Source organism: Triturus cristatus, chromosome 2_2, assembly GCF_964204655.1.
Source record: "Triturus cristatus chromosome 2_2, aTriCri1.1, whole genome shotgun sequence".
NCBI classification, from domain to species: domain Eukaryota; kingdom Metazoa; phylum Chordata; class Amphibia; order Caudata; family Salamandridae; genus Triturus; species Triturus cristatus.
The window spans coordinates 459,074,310-459,099,301 of NC_140582.1; the positions used below are offsets into that span (position 1 = coordinate 459,074,310).

At 48.3% G+C, this 24,992-nt stretch overlaps 1 long non-coding RNA gene across 1 annotated transcript in view; it reads left to right on the forward strand.

The window, feature by feature from the left end:
• Nucleotides 1-24,992, forward strand: part of LOC146862357 (uncharacterized) — a 116,765-nt gene that overhangs the window by 23,571 nt on the left and 68,202 nt on the right. Inside the window, exon 2 of the long non-coding RNA XR_014978429.1 lies at nucleotides 18,420-18,574. This is a non-coding gene — a long non-coding RNA (uncharacterized LOC146862357). The remainder of the gene's footprint in view (nucleotides 1-18,419; nucleotides 18,575-24,992) is intronic.

Here is a 24,992-nt window from a genome sequence, read left to right on the forward strand (position 1 = left end):
GATGGATTTTCAGGATTGGTGGCCCCAATCACACAGCTACTGAGGAAGTCCAAGGAGTTTGTCTGGTCCCCTGAAGCGAACAAAGCCTTTGAGGCCCTGAAAAGCGCCTTTGGTAAGGCGCCGGTGTTGGCTCACCCCGATCCGGATCTCCCCTACGTGGTGGAAGCGGACGCATCGGATGTGGCGCTGGGGGCTATCTTGTCCCAACGCAACCACGACACAGGGGTGCTTCATCCCGTTGCGTACATGTCCCGCAAACTCAACGACGCCGAACGCAACTACCATATTGCGGAGAAGGAGCTTCTCGCAATCAAGGACGCCTTCACCGAATGGAGGCATTGGTTGATGGGGGCAAGACATGTGGTATCGGTGTACACGGACCATCGGAACCTACAGTTCATGACGGCCACAAGACACCTTTCTCCCAGACAGCTGCGGTGGATGATCTTCTTTGCGGGGTTCAACTTCCGCATCACATATCGGCCGGGGACGGAAAACCGGAAGGCGGACGCCCTGTCCCGTCAATCTGCAGTTAAGGAACCATTGCCTGCGACCGAGCATTCCATCATTTCCCCGAGGATGGTATTGGGGGTTATCCAACTGGATACTTTCCTGAGGGAATAAAGAGCGGGATCAGGTCATTCGCATGGCGGAGGTGGCTCCTCAGTCACAGAGAATGGCAGCTGGAGGACGGGATACCCCTGAAGGGCAGGTGCCTATTGATACCCACGCCTAGGCTAAGGAAACAAGCATTCATCTGGTGCCATGACTCTCCATGCGCAGGTCATTTGGGCTTTGAAAAAACGGTGGCTAGCATGGGACGGCATTTCTGGTGGCCAACCATGAGAGTGGATGTCAGGAGGTGGGGACAGGAGTGTCCTACGTGTGCTACCATGAAGGCCGACCATGGCCGAACCCAAGGGCTCTTACATCCACTTCCGACCCCGGATAGACCATGGGATAGCATATCACTGGACTTCGTGGTGGGCCTACCGGTAGACCAGGGGATGACGGCAATACTGGTGGTGGTGGATTACTTGACGAAAATGGGGCACTTCATCCCCTGCAAGAGAGTCCCTACGGCCGGGGAATTGGCGTCACTACTCCTCAAGAATGTGGTACGACTGCATGGATTACCTGGGGTGATCGTGTCGGACCGGGGGTCGCAGTTTACTGCGCAATTCTGGAAGACTTGGTGCACTGCGCTGCATGTTAAGACCGCCCTGTCCACCAGCTACCACCCTCAAACGGACGGCCAAACCGAGCGCCTGAACCAAACGCTCAAACAGTATCTGCGATGTTTTGTGGACCAGGGCAGTGAAGAATGGGTCGACTTGCTATGGGTTGCAGAGATAGCCTATAACAACGCCACTCACAGCTCCACACAGTCATCTCCGTTCTATAGCAACTATGGCCAACATCCCAGGTTCTTGCCATTTCTACATCCGTTCAGAGAGGACAGGATTCCCGCCACAGCGGACAGGGTGGCACACATAAAAGACACGTTGATGCGCTCAAGGGCTGTCCTAATAGAGGCCAAGAGAAGATACTAGGCTGCGGCAGACAGGAAGAGAAGGCCCGGGCCACTGAACCGCACTGGAGACTACGTCTGGATATCCACAAGAAACATGGGGTTTCGAAAGAACAGTGTGTTCCATCCCAAGTACATGGGCCCCTATCGAATTACCAAGTGTATGGGTCCCGTGAACGTGAAGGTGTGCTTGCCCCAGTCATTGCGGATACACCCTGTCTTTCATGTATCATTGCTCAAACCAGCACCCTCCAAGCCGTCTGGGACACCTAGGCCGGTATGCGTGGAGTCGGAGGTGGAGTATGAAGTGTCGGGCATACGGGCGTCCAAATGGCGCAGGGGGAAGCTGTGGTACCTGGTTGCGTGGAAAGGCTATGGCCCGGAGGAGCAGTCATGGGAACCGGCTGAAGTGGTTCATGCTCCGCGCTTGGTCTTGTTCCATCGGCGTTTTCCTGCCAGCGCTGGACCCGTGGGGAGCCGCTGAGAGGGAGGATGTACTGTCAAGAATTCCTGTCATGCGAGGGGAGGAAAACGGTACCAGCGAAAACGGACTACATCTCCCAGAATGCTTAGCGGTTGAGAGGTTATGTAAACAGGAGAGCTGTTACATAACTCAAGGAAAACACGCCCTTATGTAAACAGGAGAGCTGTTACATAACTCAAGGAAAACACGCCCTTATGTAAACAGGAGAGCTGTTACATAACTCAAGGAAAACACGCCCTTATGTAAACAGGAGAGCTGTTACATAACTCAAGGAAAACACGCCCTTATGTAAACAGGAGAGCTGTTACATAACTCAAGGAAAACACGCCCTATAAAGGGAGGAACCGGGAGGTACAACGCTGTCGGATATTGTGTTTACACCGACGTACCTGCTTAGTGAAGAGCAGTGTTCCGGAGTGGTGCTCCAGTAAGGCAAGAACGGAGGTAGGTCGAGTCGTTACTCCCTGGGCCGTGTCTTGCCCCATCGTCACCTGTGAAGGACCCGGAAGCTCTACCGGATAACCATTGAGCTTCGCTTTTTGACTCGGCTGAGTCAAAGCGCAGTGGCGCTTTTGCTGGTTGGAGTCGTGACTCCCAGCCCGACCAGAGATACAGGGACTGCCAGCTGTAACGCACACCAGGAGGTGTTTGCCGCGTTACAGACTCTGAAGTCCACAGGATCGATCGAGCGGCTGCTCTCGGTTCAGTCTTCTTTGCTTGTGATTGGGGTATCGGTGACGCATCACCAGGAGGTGACTCCGCGTCCCGGTGCAGTCTGAGGAAGAGGTTGAGCGGCTGCTCCCTTCAGGTAGAGACCCCGGCTGGGTGTTTCCCTGACTCCTCGATTCTCCCCAACACTCTTCGTGCCCCTCACAGCCTACCGATTGGCATTGTCGGCCATTTCATTTCTGCCCTCTGTTGGCATACGCCGGGATCGGCGTATATGCAGAGGACGGTTAGGACCATCCGTGCTGTGGGCTGGTAACGTACTTAGCCTGGAGGATTCCAGTGACTATAACCTTTGTTTATTCCTTGTATTATTTTTGCCTTCATTAAAATAACTAAACCTTCACAAGTGGTTGCGTTCTCATTATCGTGTCTGTTAAACGATCCTGAGACGTTCAGGGCGTTACAGACCTCAAGTCAGCACACAATCTCAAATTGCCCTTTTATTTTTTTGTGACGATAATGGCGGAAACCCATTCGGATGATTCAGTTTCTTCTATTACACCCTCATCACAAAGTTTTTGAAGTAACATCTTAAGTTCCTTCCTAACTGATAGGGGCACTTGCCTAACTTTGTGTGAAACAGGTATTGAGTCTTTTTTAAATTTTATTTTATGCTCAAAACTTTTTACGCAACCAATGTGGTCCTCATAAACGTATTTGTTTTGTTCTAGGACTGCTTCAAGTGTTAGGGATTTATCTTTTACGCTTATACTGTTACAGAAATTATCATCCAACACTATTGGTTCATCTGATCCAGGCTTCAAAATTACACCAAGTCTTTCCATCCTACGATGTTGCGTCCTTTCTTGGCTACATAAATTTGAGTAAAAAATTACTCTACCTTTAAAATTTAAGAAATCTTCAAAATACCCAACCATTTCAATATCAAATTCCCCAAAGGCTTTAGGGTTTACGTCAGTTTCTTTTAGATTACAATCTTCCCAGAGCTCATCAAAAGTTTTGTCTGAAATTATGGTTATTGGTGAACCAGAGTCAGCCATTATCTGTAACTCCGCCGCACCGATGTGTACACTTACTAATGGTGCTCTAATTCTACCCTCTTGTGCATCAATTGACAGAACTATATTGGAACACATTTCCTCATCAAATTCTTCTAATGCATTAACTTTCACTTTGTTTTTAAGGATACTTTTGACATTTTTACACAATGTAGTAAAATGACCTACTTTTTTACATTTTCCACATCTTTTCCCAAGTCCTGGACAATTTAGAAAGTTAGCTAAGTGTTCTTTTGATCCACATCTGTAACAACTGTAAATTTTACCCTCTCTACTATTGTAACTTTTGTTCGTGTTTTCATATTTTTGTTCATACTTCTTTGTCTCCTGTAAAGCAAAAACATTGGTAGTTTTTGAATTTTCTCTAGACAATTCAATAGTAGATATTAAAGAGCGTTCAATCCCTTTAGCAATATCAATAACTTCCTGTAAGGTAGGATTTCTACAGGCCAGTAAACGTTCCTGAATTTTCTTTGCGTAGCATTGGAAGACGAACTGGTCCCTTATATAAACATATACCATCTCATTAAATTCACATTTTGTTGCAAGAACTCTCAACGCAGCAATGTACTCCTCAACTGATTCACCTTCCAATTGCTTGCGCATAGCAAATTTATGTCTGCCAACCATATTTATCGGCTCTTCCGAAAATTGCTTTTCCATGCGTTTAACTGCTTCATAATATTCATCCATGGCATCTAATTGCCCCGCTGGTTGCTCAAACTCCGGTATACTGTCAAATATTTCCTGTCCAGCATTGCCTAGTAAACCATACATTATGGCTTTCTTTCTTTCTGCGCTATATTCTTTTCCATCAATAGCCACCAAATAGTTTTCAAATGCTCAATCGCTGTTTTTCCATCTCATTGGTGGTTTTCCTGCTTCATTCAGAAAAAATGCTGGTGTGCAGATTGCTTTACTTTGAGCCATAACTGTCTTAATTACACAATTTTCTGCACCTTCAGTTTTTACTTCCGTGTCACTCATGGAGATAATTATTTGCTTAAAATATGTTTGAATCGATAGCTGTTTATTATTCCTTTTCTTACCGGCAGTTTAGTAGAACCTTCCGTGTAGAAAATCACTTCTATGTCAGTTTCACGAAATTCATAATGGCCGCACGCTGTACGAGCAACGCGAAGCGTCAATACGGAGGCTGACAGCGTTCAGAATTAAATCAGCTGGTAACACGAAGGGTGTTACGTCACAATGAGCAGCTCGAGGCAGAACACGGCCGCGCTCGCGCTCAAGAGACCAACGGTGAAAATAAACATCCAAATCAAATACAGACTGACTAGAAGATAAATCTGCATGCAAATACAAGGTAATTTGAAGCACGGAATGATAGAAATAGACGCGCTCGAAGAGAAATACCTTTTAATGATGTTTGAAGTCCGATAGTTAATCTCCGTTGTGGTAGAAATAATTTTCATGAAAGTTATTTGGAGAATATATTCAGGAGAGAATGTTCCTCAATGAAATGCGTTCTGGGCCTAAGTAAATTCCTCGTCGCCAAATTGTTGAGTCAAAGAGCCAACAGAAGTTGGCAAAAGGTAATTTATTAAAGTATAAGTTAAGAATAAGGCCCACACGCAGGTGGAACAGGTTCAATCAAGAGTCAGGGGTGAAATGGTGAACATTCCAATGCGTCATATTTATACGGTGTATCAAAGTCACAGAAGGGAAAGAATGTGATAGGTCAGAAGGAGGGAAGAAAAGGAAAGAAGATAGAGTGAGGCACGGAAAGATAGGTGGAAGATAAGGAGTACAACAGTAGGGAAGATATTTATTTTGGCCCTTTCTCTACCATCACTACTTTTCAGTCTTCTCAACTGGAGACTGTTCATGACCTACATAACAGGCCTCGCGCACAGCAGCCCTCTTCTCCTTTGATGCAAAGGGAGTTAGAAGGCCAGTCGTGCTTCTCACATCAGCAGTGATGGGTTCTAGTTTGCAACACATGTCCCCTCCAGTGGATGCAAGGGTTGGGAACCCTAGCCACACTCAGATCACTCACAGCCATGAAGAAGACACGGGGGTTCCTGGCCACACAACCAGGCCATGAGGCGGGGGTTTGGTTCCTTCATCCTTGGCAGAACAGTGTCCAAAGGCCGCAAGTGGTTCAGTGTACCAACCAGAGTAGGGTGCATGTAATATATGATCTATAGGCACTATGGGGCATATTTACTATGAAGTGGCGAAGCGCAGCGTTACCCTCCTTGGCATAACGCTGTGCTCCGCCACTTCTGAGATGCAGGGCTGCACCATATTTACAACAATATGGTGCAGCCCTGGGTTTCCTCCTGCGGCGGTGCTAAATTTAGCAGCCTAGCGCCAATGCAAACACTCTTGCACCATAGTGCAAGGGTGTCTGCATTGAGGGGAAGATTTTTTATGTGCAGGAAGGTCTTCCTTCCTGCACATAAACAATCTTTAAATGGCCGTTTGTAACTTCTATGTGTGCTGCTTAATGTAGCACACATAGAAGTTGCAAAAAGTATTTTTTTCTACTGATTGTTTATGTGCAGGAAGGTTAACCTTCCTGCACATAAACAATCAGTGGCCTTTTGCTGTTTTCATGTGTGCTGCACAATGCAGCACACATAAAAGTGACAAAAACGAGGAGAAATGAAACATTTCTCCTTGTTGTGCCTGTTGAAGACTAGGTTTGGCCTGGTCTTAATTTTGACCCTGCCCCATATTTACGATGCCCTTGTAAATATGGGGCAGCGTCAAAATCAATGGGTGTTGAGGTGGAACACAAGGCGGCGTTAAGCTATGTTAAGTGGCTTAACTCTACCTTGTGAATAGGGTGTAGCGCCTATTGTGACTACAGCTTCCTGAAAAGTGACGTTGTGGTGGCAATAGGGGGCTTGTAAATATGCCCCTATGTTCACAAACGTTTGCCTCCTCTTCACAGTATTGTTCCTGCCTTCGGGTATAACCAAATGACTGTCGCTCTTTCAAAGCCCTTTCCGCACCATGGAATGCTTACAACAAAGAATTTAGTTAAAGAAAGGCTCTGAAATATCATGCACTCTGGCAGTAAATAATGCCACTTTAAGGTTTGTGAATGGATACAAGCAATAAAGGAACTCCATTAAAATTAGAAAGAAAATTGGGGGGAACCGATACAAACAGCACTTATTGTTTTTAGCCGTCACCATTGCTAAAAGAGATACAGCCCAACAGTGGAAAAGGGCATTTTCTCCTAAGATCAGCAGATGGAAAAATGCCATAGATCAATGCATGAATGCAGAGATTGCTGTGTTTCAGGCTCGGGGATGTCCCCAAACACATAAGAAAATATGGCTGCGGTGGGCGGACTACAGGGACATAGACTTACCCCAACTCCTCAAGCCAGACCCTTGAATGACTATGTCCCCTGGATGCGATTGGTCTCCATGCAACTGAAAGTTCTATTTGTTCACTTCCGACCGAATATTCAGCTATTCGATTATAATTTGGTAGGGTTTGAAAAGAACTGCGCAATGTTGTTATTGTTACGCTTGGGAGTTTTACAACAAACACAAACAGATGTACATGGCGTTAGGTACATCCATCACAATGTATCCTCTGGGACATGTCCCGGGCTATACCATGTAAAATCAATAAAATATATTGTTAAAAAAAAAAGAAATAAAGGACAACTACAACAATGAAATTATGTAAATGCTCTATAATATTTGTCGGGTAATATGTTTAAAGAATGTTGTTTATGTTTTTTAAAGTGATTTTTAGCACCCAAAAAAAGATTTCACTTTTATGAACGGTACCTGACAAATATAGAGGATTCACATACTTATTTACATTTAACTTCAAATAAGCATTTTCATAGAAGACAGAATGTATTGCTTTTAGAAAGAAAAGTCTTCTTTTGAAGATGGCTTCTGTGTTCTTTAAGTAGACCCTAGCATATTCTGAAAAAAGCAACTCATTCATTGCAATGGAATCACTCCCTAGGAAGCAGTCATACACCCGATAACCTATAGCATGATGGTGAGACAGACCTCTTGACTGATCAAAGACACAATTTACACTGTCTCAAAGCAATGGCTGGAAAGAGATGATCTAGAGTCAACTTTGTGTTTTTTACAAAGAAGATTGACATTTCTGGACCTGGAAAAGGTGAATGCTCTTGAAAAATGTTTTTCTACTTTTGGTGGAGTTTGTCTCAGAGAGGTAAGTACACAAGATGTCATTTTACCTATATTCTTTTTTCTTGTTTTTATAGACAGGAACACCATCTTGTGTTTTCTAGCAATGTCTTTTTTTTCTTTTCAGACAGCATTTTTTCTTGCGCTTTGGCAGGGCTGAACAATTTGTTGTGCGTGTATTTATGGTTAAACTTTCCCTGGAAAAATGTTCCCCCTTCGATTTGTCGTGGTTTTCTCATCTGATTTCTTAGTAATCTGCCCCCGCATTCTGAGTCTGCAGCAGAGCTCTTTCTCTGTTTTGAGGGAATTTCACGTTTCTTTGATTCAGTGGCAGATCAAGGAGCTCTCGGGGGGGCGTGGCTTGGGCGCCGATGGCGATGGTCGCCTGAGAGCTCGGCTCCGGGACTGAGCCCGTGATTATCCTGTAAATCGGCGGCTGCGGGGCACCCCGACCCCCGCATTTTGGTGACCAGCCCGACGGAGGCCTGCCGGGGCCCCCGGCGCGATCGGCAAGAGCGGTGACCCGGTGAAAATCGCAGTTAGGGGAACAGCGGAGTGTGACCCAACATGGCGCCCGGACTTCTTTGTCCCCTTGGCCGGATCCAATAGACTGGAGGACCGTCGCTGACGGCGGGGCGCCCCCTGCTCGGCAATCTCCCGGTGGGGATTGAAGCTGGACATCGGTCAGAGTGGTCTCTTTCCCTGGGGATTACACTCGGATGAACGGATGCCCTCGCCATAGCGGATCCCACGCGGGGATAACTGGGGGTCCCGACGGTGGCCCCACTCCCCGCATCGCACTTGGCTACTTTCTCCTGGCTGACCCACTCCCATGGGAGGCGCAACCCTTTGGAGCCGCGAGTTATCTGATAGAGCTGGTGACACTCGCTCCGGGACTCGGTCGGCCGTGTGGGCCTGCCCGGCCCGGCGACGATTGTCCCCGCCTCCTCCGCGGTGCCCCCGGACGACACGGTGGTGGCACGGGCCGCGGCTGGGACGATCCAACGGGCCCTGGAGACGGGGATCTCCGGCACTCGACCTGAGGCCTAGCACCCGAGAGAGCCGTAGCCGGTGCCGACATTCGGTGATGCCTGCTCCGGGGCCCGGACGGAGAGCGGCCGACGACATGGGGAAACCTAGAGGCGCCAAGGGGACTGCCCCGGTCGTCTCAGACCTGGAGACCCAGGACAAGGAGGAACGCGGGGGCCCAGAGGAGGCCGGCGGTGCACACCTGCAGCAGCAATTCGACCGCGTTTTGGAGGCAATAGCGACCACGCGCTCGGCCCTCCAGCAGGACATTGCCCAGGTGGCGACGAGCCTGGGTCTCCTTAGAGCGGACCACGGCAAACTGTCGGACCGGGTCAAGGAAGTGGAGGGCTCGGTGAAAACCTTGGAGCCGGCACAGCGCACCCTGGCCGCGGAAGTGAAAGAGGCCTTATCCCGGATCACGGTCCTCGAGCAGAGAGCGGAGGATGCGGAAGGCCGTAACAGGAGGAACAACATTCGTGTGGTAGGCCTACCGGAAAAGATCGAGGATGGCGACATGGTGGCGTATCTGGAGGCCTGGCTCCGCGACACGTTGGCCCCGGAGGGTCTGTCCTCCTTCTACACCCTGGAGCGTGCCCATAGAGTCCCGGCAAGGCCGCCGCAGCAGGGCCGTGCCCCGCGGCCGGTGGTGGCGCGGTTGTTGCACTTCAGGGATAGGGACCTGATCCTCAATGCCGCCAGACACAACGGGCCATTCAAAGTGGCGAACAGCCAGGTGAACATCTTCCCGGATTACACCTATGAGACTCAACGCAGACGGTTCTCCTTCCTGTCGGTCAAGCGCGAGCTCCGGAACGAGGGCATCCAGTACTCGCTCTTCTACCCGGCGAGGCTCCGCGTAATTGTCGATGACAAGACCCAGTTCTTCGACACCCCAGAGGACGTTTGTCACTGGCTCGAACTATATAGAGCGGGGAAAGGTGGACCCGGCTCCTCGCCTCGACGGATGGCAGAGCAGGGACAGAGGCGGAGATCCAAGAGGCCTCGAGGTCGTGGGGGCCGATCGGGGGGGTCCCTCAACTGTGGAGACATCGACGGAGCGGAGGGGAGTGCTGGAGGTGCTGACGGCGCTGTCTGGGTCGCGGGACGATGCCGCTGTGGAGGAAGGGGTCCCGGGTGACGAGGGGGGTTCAACGGACTCCGAGGGATCTGTGCCGGACAGTGGTCATATGCCGGAGATCACACCACAAACGGTGGAGGACATACTAGATGGACAGGGGTAGCAGGGTGTGCTTCTTCAGTTTGGGTGGGGGCCCGGCGGGGGGATGGCGGGGGACGGTAAGAGTTGCTGTCTATCGGGGTAGGATGGGTGGGGTGCCCTGGACTGGCCCCCTGGGGGGTTCTTTTCGTGATATTGTTTTGGGCTTGCTCTAGTCCTGGTGGCCTGGGCGACGAGGGCCCATTGCCTCCGTCCAGCCCGCACCTGGCCCTTAAGGCCTTCCTGTGGTGGCGACTGCAGGATTAGTAGGGTGTAGTGGGTTGTTAGCGGGTATGGTTTGGATGGGAACTAGATGGTGCTATTTGGGTCCTGTTCTGGGGAGGGTGGATGGGGAGTTGATTAATTGTTTTGGTTGGGGAAAATGGCCGCCATCAGTGCTGTGAGGATAGATGTCCTTGCATGGTTGGGACCCAGCTGGGGAGACTTTGTGAGACTGATATGGGACAATGGCTGAGGTTGCCAATCTGAAATGTGTTACTTGGAACGTACGGGGGCTTCATACAATGTCCAGGCGTCACAAGGTCCACGCTTACTTAGTGCGTAGGGGGATACAAATGGCGCTGCTACAGGAAACCCATCTGAACAAGGCGGAAGGGGCGGCGCTACAGCGTAGATGGAGAGGGCAGGTCTTTTGCACCTCGTACTCCGCGTATGCCAGAGGGGCGCTGATTTGGGTTAGGGCTGGGGTCCCCTTCCAAGTCACGAACACAGTGATAGATCCAGAGGGGCGCTATGTGGCCATTTCGGGGACTTTGGGAGGGAGAGACCTAAACGTTTGCTGTGTGTATGCTCCTAATGTCGACCAGACTGCCTTCCTTTCCAGGTTATCGGGCTCGCTGGCCCACTGCCTCTCCGGGCCCATCCTGCTGGGTGGAGACTTCAATTCTGTAGTGGATGTAGACAATGACCGCTCGCACCCACCCCTCCCTGACTCTCCGGTTCGTCGTTTGGCTAGGGACCGTCGGGACTGGCAGACTCACTGGGGTCTAACGGACATTTGGAGGGCGCAACACCCCACAACTAGGGACTACTCCTACTTCTCGAGCCTCCATGAATTGCACGTTCGACTGGACGGATTTCTTGGCTCGCCCGAATTGGTTTCGGCGGCGGTCCGGTCTGAATATTTGACCAGAACCATTTCTGATCATAACCCCCTCTTGTTGGACCTTCGCTGGTTTCCCGGGGTACCAGCGGTGCCCACCTGGAAATTGCGTCCCGAGACCCTTGAGGACAGTGTCTTCAAGGCGGGTCTGGGTGACACGATCTCGGAGTACTTCGCGTCCAACGGTGGCACCGCGAGCACAAGAGCGTCAGAGTGGGACGCTTTTAAGGTGGTGGTGAGGGGGTACTGCATTTCTAAACAGGTCGGGGTGCGGCGAGTTATCCTCGCAGACCTGGAGACAGCGGATCGGAAACTCCGCGAGTTGGAATTACGCCGCCCAGGGCGCCCAGACTTACAGGTACGCACGGCGGAGGCGAGAGAGGCGGTGGCGGCGGAGGTCGAACGGCTCCGCTGTTTTGACTATAAAGCCTATACGGTTCGGTCCATCGCAGAGGGGGATAGGTCGAGCGCGCTGTTGGCTTGGCTGGCCAACCCTACGCGGCAGACTTCAATGACAACGTCCATGCGTAGGGCGGACGGAACCCTGGTGTATACTCAGCCTGCGATTCTGAGCTGCTACCGGCAATACTATGAGTGCTTATACCGTAGTCGCTCTGGCCGAGACCCTGACCTGCTAGATAATTATTTACGGCCCCTAGAGATTCGACCAATGGAGCAGGAGGTGGCGAAAACCTTGGGGGCCGACATAGAACTGGGAGAGATCCGTAGCGCCATTAAAAAGATGGCGAGAAATAAGACCCCGGGCCCGGACGGGCTTCCTGTAGAGTTCTACGCGGCCTATGCCGACCTCCTAGCCCCTAGGCTGTTGGTGGTATATAAAGAGGCGAGGAGGTTGGGGCGTCATCCGATCCGGGGTCCTACCGTCCCTTATCGATGCTGACGGTGGATTATAAAATACTGAGCAGCATCTTAGCCACGAGGCTGCTTGGGCACATGAGTTCCTTGGTGCATGAGGACCAGGCTGGCTTTATCCCCAGGCGTAACACGACCATGAACATTCGCAGGTTGTGCCGCCTGCTTGGGGAACCGCTTGTAGACGCCCCGTGCCCGGTTGTCCTATCAGTGGACTTAGAGAAGGCTTTTGATAGCCTGGAATGGGACTACCTTTGCACTGTGTTGCGGAGGTTCGGCCTCGGGTAGGGTTTCGTCAGATGGACCAGGGTGCTGTACGCCTCGGCGTCGGCCAGGGTCCGGGCGGGACCGCTGATTTCCTCACGATACCCGGTGGAACGGGGCACGAGGCAGGGCTGCTCGCTGTCCCCACTGCTCTTTGCGCTGGCGGTGGAGCCTCTTGCGTTGCATCTCCGGTCGGGGGCCCATTACGCGGGCCTATGGACCCTGTCGGGCCCGCACTACGTCTCACTATACGCAGACGACCTGTTGCTCTTCCTAGAAGACCCGCTTGCTGCTCTACAGGGAGCTGCGACGGCACTCACGGAGTTTGGGGAGGTCTCGGGCCTCCGAGTGAATTGGACTAAGACTTGTCTTTTCCCGATTCGCAGGGGCACCCCTCCACCTGCTTTAAGTAGGGAGATTAGATGGGAACCCGACTGCTTCAAATATCTAGGGGTGTATGTTTATCATGAACCCTCTGGCCTCCTCGATGGGAACATTGCCCGGGGCATCCGGGCACTTCGAGGCAGTATGGGCTTTTGGGCCACGCTGCCGCTCTCGGTGGCAGGGCGGATTGCTCTGCTTAAAATGGTGGCGCTCCCCCGGATGTTATATTATTTCCGGACACTACCGATCTGGATCCCACCGACCACGTTTCGACTATTACGGTCACTGATAGTCGGATTCCTTTGGGGCTCGGGCCGCCGGCGGGTGGCCCTCAAGACCCTGATGAGGCCGAAGGAGGAGGGTGGGCTCGCGGTGCCGGACTTCGAAAAGTATTACTTAGCGGCGCAGCTCCAGACCTTCACCCAGGAGATCGCTCGGGAGTTCCGGGGCCCCGAGGATAGGAGGGGTACGGGTATGGCCAGGCATGTTCTCTCCTTCATAGTGATGAGGCAACGATTGACCTTGCAGGACTTGTCAATGGAGGAGCGGACCGTTCGCCTGTGCTGGAACCGAGCTCACGCCCGGGGACACCAGCGGACACCGTATGCACCCGAAATACCACTGGGGATGCTAACGGCTTTGCCCCATGGGGGTGATTGGTCGCGCTTGGCGACCTGGGAGGACGCAGGTCTGCAGCTCATCGGTGATCTATATGAGGACGGGACGATCCTGCCATTCCAGGAGCTCATTGATCGCTTCGGGATTCCCCGCGGCGACTTTTTGCTGCACTCGGCCCTTGTTCGAGCAATCCAGGCGCACTGGCGGTCCGGGCAGGCGGAACCCCCTTTATCCCAGGTGTGCCAATACGTGATGATGTCCGCGGGCACGGTAAGGGCGGTCACTTGCCTTTACGGTAGACTGCTCAACGAGGGGCTGGCTCCCCTCACCACCCTGAGAAACCGATGGGAGGAGGACATTGGCAGGGAGATCCCAGAGACGACTTGGGCTCAGTTGGTGCGGCGAGCCTGGAAGGGCACACGCCACACCCGCTTTCAATTAGTCCATTATTATGTGCTCCATAGAGCATATTTGACCCCGGTGAAAATCAGGCGATATTTTGCTACGGCATCGGCGGAGTGCCCCAGGTGCCCGGCCCAGGAGGCGGACCTTCTCCACATGCTGTGGGCCTGCCCGGGACTGTCGGCCTATTGGGAGGAAGTGGGGAAGACCCTGGAGGAGACGACGGGGCGATCCCTTTCGTTGGATGCGGCGGTGGGTCTCCTGCACTGGTTCCCTCATACCCCCAAGAATAAAATATCTAGTAAATTCATTGATTTGGGGCTGCTCCTTGCTAAACGGGAGGTGACCAGGAACTGGAAGGCACGGGCCGGCCCGACGGGGAGCCGGTGGCACAGCGAATTTTTGAAGTGGGCAGCAGGGGAGAGCACGCTTAGATACCAGCTAGCTTGGAGGCAGCGTAACGAGAAGGCCGAGGAGACAGCGCTGGAGTGGGAGATGCTAGTGCAGGCCCTTAGGGATTATTGCACCCCCGGCAACGCCGAACGTGAGGAAGCGGCGCGTCCCGAGTCCCATTAGATGGTTGCACTTCTCAGCTTTATTGGTTTTCCCTATGGGTCCTCTAGAAGATCCGGTTGCGGTTGATACCGCGCGCTGATGGCGGGGGGGGAGGGGTTTTCCTGGGATTGGGGTGTTTGGAGGGTGGGGGGTTCTTTTGGAGTTATAGGCTTGTTTAGAAAAGCAGATGAAGGACAATGGATCTTCCGGGCCAACCTCGACATCCTCCGGAGCCCCCATTGAATTTCGCCGCCCGACCCCAGGGTTGTGGGCTGAATGGCTGTGTAAGCAACACCTGGAGGGGGATGGGGGCTGTGTTTCAATGCTTTAGTTTGAGATATAATGTTGGCCGATCATGTAACGATTTACTGATTCCTGCAATAAAAATAATTAAAAAAAAAAAAAAAAAATCAAGGAGCTCTCGGTGCCTTTTGATCTTCCGTTGTCTCCAAGTATCAGGTTAACTCGTGCTGGAACTCTGTCCATTGAGACAGTCTCTGGTAAACTTTCTTTGCTTTTGGCGCCAGTGTAGGTCATTCGTGGGTACATTAAAGGCTCTAAATGGGTAGGAATTGAAAAGTTCCTTGAATAATCCATGGTTAAGTTCTGTCCCTTCTGTTTTAGAAGCACTGGATGTGCATCAAGCCTGGAAAAGTAATAATTCAGTTGTCCATTTCATACCAATTTTGAAACCACTTTTACAAATGAAAATCCTTATAACTGGACTATCTGGCTTGTGGCAAAATGAAATGCCCCAGACAAGTGAAGCAATGAAACTCTCCCTGGAAGAATCAGAGATGCACCATCAAGTTATCATTGCTTCTAAAATAGGCTTGTGAGTTGCATTTTGGTCTGTTCGATTAGGCGGATGCTGAAAATCGCGGACGGCCTCCTGGCTGAATTTTTTAAAACCTTTTCAAGCACCATTTTCGAATATCTTTTGTTGATTGCTAACTCAATTTTAGAGGGTGGTTTAATACCATTCTCTTTTAGAAAAGGGAATATAATCACCTTTTTGAAAAAAGGAAAGGATTGTGAAGCCCAAATACTTATCGTCCCATCACACTTTTAAACTCTGACTATAAAATTATCACTAAATTGTTAGCTAATCGATTTAATGGAATTGCCTCACACTTGATCCATCCTGACCAAAATGGTTTTATCACAGGGAGGCAGCTCAGGACCAATACACACTACCTCGTTGAAGCACTGGATTATTTTGAGACTCGCAAGATACCAGCTCTGGTCCTCTTATTAGATGCCGAGAAGGCTTTTGACCTAGTTGTTTGGGAGACCTTATTTTCTATCTTGTCAAATTTCGGCATACCTCCCAAAATCACTGGGCTGATTCAGAAACTGTTCTTGAATGCAGAAGCCAACATTATCATCAATGCCTCGGGGGTTAGCCAAGTCAGTGTTAAACGGGGGACTAGACAAGTCTGTCCACTTTCTCCGGTGTTATTCGCCTTTTTTATCGAACCTTTGGCGATAGCCATTCGGAATGGTTTGGATATCTGTCCTCCTCTGCCAACTATGGGAAAATTGAAATTATACGCCGATGATATCATGCTCATAATAAAGCCTGAGAAGGAGGTGCAAGCAAAAGCCTTTGAGATTTTTTAACAATTTGAGTTGCTTGGCGGTTATAAAATCAATTTAGAAAAAAAGAAATAATACAGTGTAACTGTGAGCCTACAGATTTACATCGCGATATTCTTCCTTATTTAAATACAAAACCGAAAAGATATCTGGGTGTTTATTTTACGGCTCGAATTTCTGAATTATATGATTTAAATTTTGCCCCACTTCTGCGTAAAGTTCAGGACTTATTCTGTCAATGGAATTCTCTTCCATTAACCATATTGGGCAGGGTTGAATGAATTAAAATGATTGTTCTTCTGCTATTTAATTGCTTATTTTCCGCGATTCCCTGTGTCTTAACGGCCTCTTTCTTTGCTGAATTAGAATCTAGGTTTACATCTTTTCTCTGGGACAAGAAGGTCCCCCGAATTGCACTTAGCACTTTATATGAGGAGCTGGAAAATGGTGGATTAGCTCTCGCTAACTTCAGGGATTATTATTCTGCATATTTTGCACAATATATGTCAAGGTTTAAGGTAGAATTACAAACTGGTTTATTTATTCATTATTTTATGAACTTAATTCGTAAAGAGAATCAAATTCACTGTCCACTAACAATCGTAAAATCTCCTAAACTAGTACGTTATAAGAGTATGCAGTGGTTTTTCTATAAACGTCAGGCTTTTTATAGAAGATATTCAATCCCTGTAATTAACTTCTCAACTCCGTTATCAGGCCTCACTTCACTATCTGGGATCAGAGATTCGTCGGCAATTACACAAAAGTGGGCCAAGGCTGTCTTTGGGTAAATCTCTGATTTCCTAAGGAATAATAGATGGCTTTACATAGTTGAAATGTCTCATTTATTTCCAAATGATTTCCTTCTCCTTGGGTCTTATACCATTTTTTGTAAACTTTTGAGTAAACTTGATTTGGTTCAGATAATCGAATGGGAATGCTTAGTATATGAATTACTAGATGAGCTGAAAGTAAAGAAACCCGGGGAATGGAAAAAGCGTTCAGTCTCTATCAAGGGTATGGATCTTGTGGAGAAAGCAATAACTAAATGGGGAAAACATGAGAAGATGGAAATCACAGCGAGTATGTGGTCACTAGTCAATAAGCTCAACTTTTGCATGCTAAGGGGAGAGAATTGGCTTAGAATGTTATTTTTTAGCAAATGGCTACTTTATAGAACCCCACTTTTATTATCTAAAGTTTACTCCAACCAATACGGGCAGTGCTTTTGTTGCCTAAACCATCCTTCAGCCAATTGGACACATATCATATCACAATGCCCTCTGATCCAGAGGTTCTGGAATGAACATATTTTGCTATCTTGAAGCTGAATGCCTAATCACAATAGATTTGAATATTCGGCTGATGGTGTTTGGCTATGACCCAGATCTTCATCTTCCTGACAAGGTGATCAAATTATTATATATTGCAATGGCAGTCGCTAGATCACTTTTGCTTCAGAGATGGCGATCAGATCTTATACCATTACCAACTAAAAATGAATGGGTCCGGAAAATGAAGCAGGTTAAAAAAAGTGAACGAGCTTATGCACTGCGAATTGGGGGGATTAAGAAGTTTGAGATGGTTTGGGCAGCCTATTTCGATTAAGATCTTAAAATTGAGACTATATCTCAGGAGGTATTTTCAGCATGTTCGAATCCTATGTATAGTAATACTAGCATTTTTTTTTTTACTATAGGACACTTTAGATTTTATTGCTATATAGCTGGATTGATATATATAGGATGAAATATTATTCTGGATACACTTGCTGATTTCTATGCATATGTTTTAAGGTACCTAAGGTTCAATCAATTGTTTAGTTTGTGTTAATATTGGCAGTGGATGATGTTCCAAAATATTAAGTGTTTCATCTGTCGAATGCTGGCTTAAATGCATATATTGTCTTTCTTTTAGTGATTTTAGGATTTACTGTCTTCAGGGCTATTGGTGTTATTTAATGATTTTGTATTATTCAACATGTTTAATGAATTATATGGATGTATGTATGGATAATAAATTTCTTTTTTATGGATTTCAATATAAAAAAACAAAAACCTGACATTTTACCTTATTACTCTAGTAGTAAAATTTGGGATGTGCTTTTATTTTACAGTTGTGTCCGGTAACATTTTATTGAGCCATTTTTATTTTCACTTGCATGCTACAAATCTTTGTTGAATGTAATTTTATTTACATGTATGCTCACATGCAGAAATGTTTGTATGATGGCCAGGTGTGGCTCCTTTTATCCGTTTGGGAGGCTGATGCAAAAAGGAATTTCAGGAATAGTCGAGTTCCATTCCCCCTTCCTCCAATTAACACAGAGACTCTGCATGTTCTTTATTTTGGGTGGCAGTAATTTACCAGATGTGGTGATGCCCTTTGCATTGAATTCATGTTGTTATGTTCATTATAAATCATTCTCTATTTTAGAGTGCTGACCTCAACATCAGATGTGCATGCTTCTGTACAAAGCAAACTCATACACTTATGAAGGATTAAATGTGAAAAAGTACATATGTGGTGGAGAGGAGCTTTTCCATTATTGGTTTACCTGCTGTCACAGTTATCCTAAAAAGAACATCAAGGTAAGAAGTGTTAGTACTACAGCCGGTAAAGCAAATAACGCCACTACCAAGCAGTAGACTGGGCAGGATGGTTATTATGGTATAATACTACTTTCAGGAAAAATAATTGTAGACATATGTACTGTATGTATAAACATATATGTGAAGGCAACCAATCTGCCTGTAGTTCAGAGCAGTACATTTTCAACACAAGAAGAACATTTTTGCAGGAACAATATTTATCTCTTAAATTCATTCTTAATACCATTGATGGATATTTCACACAATAAGCCCATTATTGCATTATGTTACAAAGTGAAATCACAGAAGTAGGATTTTAACGAAAACATCAACTTTTAAGGAATTTTCTTATCGTTAGCACTCTATCAAAGTAAGTTACATTTTGTAATCATTTCACAAAACAAGAGTAAAGCTAACTATGTCAAATGAGTATGTCCCTTCCCTTTCTTAGCTTTTTGTTGTGGGCAGTTTATTTTGCATGAGGCAATGAAATTGATTAGGTTTAAAACTTTTAAAACTTTGTACTATCTTAAAGGTTTTTTTTTCTTTAAAACAAATATGTTTTTTTCATTAAATGAAAAATCGTTATGCTCACTGCCACCACATAAACAAAAAGCACTGCAGGTAAAGTAGCATTAGCCCAACAGCACACCCACTTGCACCTGATAAATGCTTGCGACTAGGCACCTGCAGGTGATTGAGTGACCCATTCTGGTTGCCTCAGAGAAGACTGTCTCTGATCCAACTAAAGTCTGTGAGCTGAGGTGATTTCTGATGGTTTTGGCCCCAAATATGTCCTGCCTGGTAGGATACTCTGAGCAGATGCTGTAGAAGGGAACCCAAAGGTGGAGGGTTATGATCTAAATACCTTTTTATCTGAGCAAATAACACAAGCCTGGTCTTGTTCTCACTCGTTTCTTGGCTGAAGTGATTGGACAGAATGGTAGCAAAACTTTCATTGGCAGCCGTAACAGCTACACTCTGCTAATGTACGTGAGCTAGAAAGGGTACAATGGGCCGGTGCCACTTCTAGATAATTATTCCAAGTTGTCCAACAAGTTTTTTTGCTTCTTTCTGGTAGGTTTTGCATCAGCCAGTTCTACAGGCCTCAGCCATCACCCTAATTTATGGTTTAATTCTTTTTATTGAACAATGCAGGAAGCAAGCTCGCATTAAACGGGCCACACAAGACCCACCATCAATACTAGTAAGTGCATTGATATTACAAAAATCAACAATTAACTGGTACAATCCCACCCACCACCCCAAGAAATGGAAGAAGAAGAACAGGAAGAAGACACAGGAAGAACCACCCCCCACCCTCCCCCGGTCCATTCCGTCTGTGCGGCGCTGTGCAAAGTGGAGTGTCATTCCTAAAGGCCAGTCAGCCTATGTAGAGGGATCCGGTGCAGTTAGGCGTAAGAGGCGTAAGTATCTCGGGCACGACAGATCCCGGAATTCTTGTGCAAGTAGGGTGAGGAATGGCTGCCAAGGATTGCTAAAGGAGGAGCCTTTCCCGGCCAGGGTAAGAGAGATCTTTTCCATGCCCAGTACATGCCACAATCGCTGATACCACCTTGTGTGTGTAGGGATGCGGGGGGTTCTCCAATTAATTGATATGTTCTGGATGGCTGTGCCCAGTACGATGGCTATCTGTTTCCCTCGCCTGGATTTCAAGGGGTAGGTAAGCGGATTTGGCACCCCCAGTAGGACATATTCCAGAAGTCTAGGGATTTCGGTGTCAAGGTGTTTGTCAACATCTTCCAGAATGTGCGTCCAGTAAGTCTGGAGGTGTTCGCAATCCCAGAGAAGGTGAACCAGTATGTCCCTCTTCCCACACCCTCTCCAACAGTCAGGACTCTGTGTCGCGTCAGCTTGGTGGTCTCTCTGGGGTGTACTACCAGTGATAGACAAGCTTGGTGAGTGTTTCAGGAAGACCTATGTGTTGCCGTGTGGCGCACTCTGTAGCATGCACCCTCCCATTTCTTGGGGCTAAGGGTACATCCAAGCTCCCTCTCCCAACGCGCACGCCCCGCATGATAAGTGTGGGTATATTTAGACAGGAGCATCTTATACAGATCTGAGATCAGTTTCTTGTCCGAAGACCGTGTAATGAGCCACCGTTCATAGGGAGTGAGAAGTCTAGTCGCCAGCGGTCGATTGCCAGGGTGCATAGCCCAATGTCGCACCTATAAGTAGTGCATGCGTTTGGATTCTGGGAGGCCGTAATCGACCCGAAGCTGCGAGAAGGGGATAATGTCACCTTTAGCAAATAAGAGGCCTAAAGCTCGACATCCGGCCTCTCTTCACAACCGAAAAGACTGCGGGCCCATCCCGGGGCTAAAGTCAGGATCACTTAAGTGATGTAAGTGGAGAAGGGAAAGTTGTTAGAGCATGGCGTGTGTTGGTCCGATCCCAGACTGTGAGGGTTGTGCATGTCACCTGCGAAGCATATAAGTTGGGGGGGGGGAGTGGGATTTCGGGAGAAAGGGAATTTTCATGAGAGACGCACCCAGAGCCAGTATTTCTCCGATTCAGCCCGGCTCCATTCAACCAGGTGTCGAAGCTGCGCAGCGTTTAATAGAGCGTGAGATCTGGAATCCCAAGTCCCCCTTCGTGAGGTGGGAGGAAGCTAACTTGCCGTTTCAGTCTTGGTTTGCGCCCTTGCCAGATCAAGAGAGAGTGTTCAGACTGCACCCTGTGTAGCCAACCAGTCGGGGGCAGCAAGGGGAGCGTCTGAAAAAGATAGAGAATTTTGGGAAGGATCGTCATCTTAATATCTGCGACTCGCCCCAGCTATGAGATCTGGTAATGTTTCCTAATCCGCAGCTCGGTGCGGATGTGTGTGTGGGGTTGGGAGTAGTTGGCTGTCCTCATGTCCTGCAAGGTTGGGGCCAATTGGACACCGTACTGTGGCAGTGGGAGATCGGTAGCAGTTAAAAATGTGCGTCCACATCTTTTCCCCCAGTCCAATGCGGACCATTGTCTGCTCGAGATAGGGCCAATGGACTCGATCGAAGGCCTTCTCCTCGTCTATGGTGAGGAGCATATAGTCCCCAGGGATACGGGAGGCCTTTTCTATGAGGTGTGTGACAATGTTTAGTGTTGTCACTCATCTGTCGCTGCGGTAAAAATCCAGCCTGATCAGGGTCCACTAGCCCCTGCAGATAGGGGGCAAGCCAGTTGGCCGATATTCCAGAATAGAGCTTTAGATCAATGTTCAAAAGCGAGATAGGCCGGTATGACCCACAGTCTGACTTGTCCTTCCTTGGCTTAGGGATGACGGCTATCGCTGCTTCTAACATGGAGGAGGGGATCGCCCCAGGCGCTGCAAAGGAATTGAAGAGCCGGGTGAGCAAGGGAGCGAGAGTTGAGCAACACTGCTTATAAGAAAGCCGCGGTGTAGCCATCGGGGCCAGGCGATTTGCCCAGCTTCAAACGAGCAATAGCTGCAATGACTTCCTCCGGTCTGATCTCCCTCTCTATATGGGCTGCCTGATCTGGTGTCAGGGCGGGAAGATGAGCCTGGGCTAAGTATGCATCTATGTCTGCTCTCTCCAAAGACTGTTCATCATACAGTTGGGCGTAGAAGTTGCGGAAGATCTTGGCAATAGCCGCATCGTCCGAGTATAACACCCCGGCATTGTCCCTAATCTCCCTCGCATTGTCGAGCCTCCCGGAGCCTATGCGCGAGTTGTCGCCCACATTTATCCCCGCCGGTATAAAAAAAGTGCTGCAGCCGCATTGCTGCGTAATCCGCCGTGTCCCGGTCAATAGCAGCCAGCTGTGCCCGAGCTGCTGTTAACTGTCACCATATGCGGGGGGCCCCGTACGCTGATGCATCTGCTCCAGCTCCCGCACCTTCTGTGTCAGCTACTCCCTCTTTGCTTTATGGTCCGCATTGTCTGCGGAAGAGATGGCAATGACTTCTCCCCTGATGACTGCCTTAAGGGCCTTCCATCGGGTAGAAAGAGCGGTATCCGGACTGTCATTATGTACTAAATAATCCTCTAGTGCACGCTGTATCTGGGCAACTGTGTCTGGCCTGTGGAATAGGGTGTCGCCGAAGCACCAATGTCTGGTCAGACGCTGAATCCGTGGAAGAGCCAGAGTGACCTCCATTGGGACGTGATCAGACAGAGCCGCCGCAGTATGTCGGCCGAGACCGTGACCTCGCGGAGAGCCTTCGAGCCCAGAAAATAGTCTAATCTGGCATATGTTTTGTGCACGTTAGAATAATTTGAGAATTCTCATGATCGAGGGTCGTGTTGTCCCCATAAGTCTGTAAGACCTAGGTCATGTAGTCTAGCGAGCCCTGTGGGCGAGAGGGTGCCAACCTGGCTCGTGCGTTGTGCCGAGTCATTGTTGAACACCAAGTTGAGATCTCCCCTATCAGTATGAGACGCTCCTGAGTTGCCGTACCTTCAGTGAGAGCTTCATGCAAGAATCATTCCTATCCCTCATTAGGGCATAGATAGACCCTACAATTAGAGTGTGGCCCCCTATAGTGAATTGGTAAGTGAGAAGTCTGCCCTTTATCTCAAACCCCTTCTGCACCGCCTTCCCTTGAAAAGCCCTTGAAACCAAAATAGCCACCCCTGCGGTCTTGGAGGGTATGGAGGAGAAGAAAACATGGGACCTAAGCCGGTGGCAATCCTTAGGGAGCAAGTGTGTCTCTTGAAGGAGGCAAATGTCCGCCTGTGTACTCTCTAGATAGGAAATAAGCGCCCTACGTTTGATGGGATTGTTGAGCCCTCTCATATTAAGAGTGAGAATCTTAACTGAAGAAGGTGGCATCTAGTACCTAGAGATGGGTGTGACGCCAAGCATGAGCATCGGGAAAGCAAAAACCTGTTAGAAGCCTATAAGGGGCAACCCTCAACGCCAGCACAAGAGCAAGTAAGCAATAGCACCCCATGGACCGACCCCCCCAGGAAAAAGGGACAGCTAGAGAAGGTGAGTAGAAAGGAGAATAGAGCAGGAACCCGCAAAAAGTGGAACAGAAATAACAGGGCACAACAAGCGCCCAAAAAAGTCTTAAGTTCGATTATTAGTCTGTCATCCAAGGATGAACAGAGAGAGGGTCTATGGGGTTGTCGTGTGGCCGCTGGGAGCCTCGGCCCCCTCCCTCTGACCCCCCAAACATCAATAGAAGGATACACCATGTTAGCCAGACTCATTCACGTAGTCGATGTCTTGGCTAAGGCTTCTGGCAAAGCCTGTTGCTCTTTCTTGACCACCAATGGATCTGGTCGCTGGATGCGGCGTCGTAGGCGCTGCTGCCTTCATTTCAGATGACTATCGCTAGACCCATGGTCCCATCTCCCTAATTTAAAGAATATGAAAAGATGTGCCTGCACCAAATCCAACCAACACTTGTCACAGTGGAGGTTCGTTACAAAGTGTAAACCCAAGACACATCATCTTTCTCTACAGTATGCCTGAGAATGCCCTTCCTGCCTTCAACACTCTCAGTATCATAAAGAAACATTTTTGTGTGAACTTCCTTTTGTGTACAGGGTTCCAATCGCCCTCTTGTATTCATAGCACCTAAGTATGAACATTTTACACTTTTCTGCACCGTAAGAACAACTTTATTATGATATGTGTTTCTGCTATTTAGGTAGCCAAAAGATAAAAAAAATGTTTGGTTTGATCATCTCCTATGACTTCCTACCTCTTGTTTGACACTGTTTTTGTCATCCTGCCTACAAAGTCCTTTACTTCGTTTATATCGTACAAAGTATTTCGGGATTCAAAGATGATTTTTTTCACAACAAATGTTATTGGGTTTTAAAAATGATCCTTGGCCTTGTAAGCCGATGAACAAACACAGGATGATAGTAACAACATACCCATGAACATTAAGAAGAACCTGCACATCTGACCCCACCTGCCTGCCCCACTGAGCGCTACATGGCGAAGCATAACACTGGCATCAACTTAGCCATTGGGCACTTGTCTACTCTCTTGCCCCCGCCCTCATAATTAGAATTTTCGAATCAATATACGATCTTGAGGAGCGACCAGGCTCTAATACAATTCCACTGTATTCTGCCCACTTCGGCTAAATTTTAGGATGATACTGTGGACATCCCCTTGCCTGTTACACCACGAACTGCAGTCCCAAACAATGGGTCATCCTCAAAGATCATTTTTATATGGTGCAGGTTGGGCTTACAAAACTGATTTTGTATGTAGACAATGCCTTTTGTGGAGTAATATAGAAAGGTATTGGTCTTGCCTGGAATCATACTGACATATGGCAGGTCAATCAAGAATATCAACATCGGTTCATGATGTGCATCACCCTTAATTCTAGAACCAAGTTCTCAATACACTTCTGCGGTTATACTTCTCTTTACAATTCAATGAGACATTGTCTGACAAAAATATTGGATTCATATTGTTTTCTTGA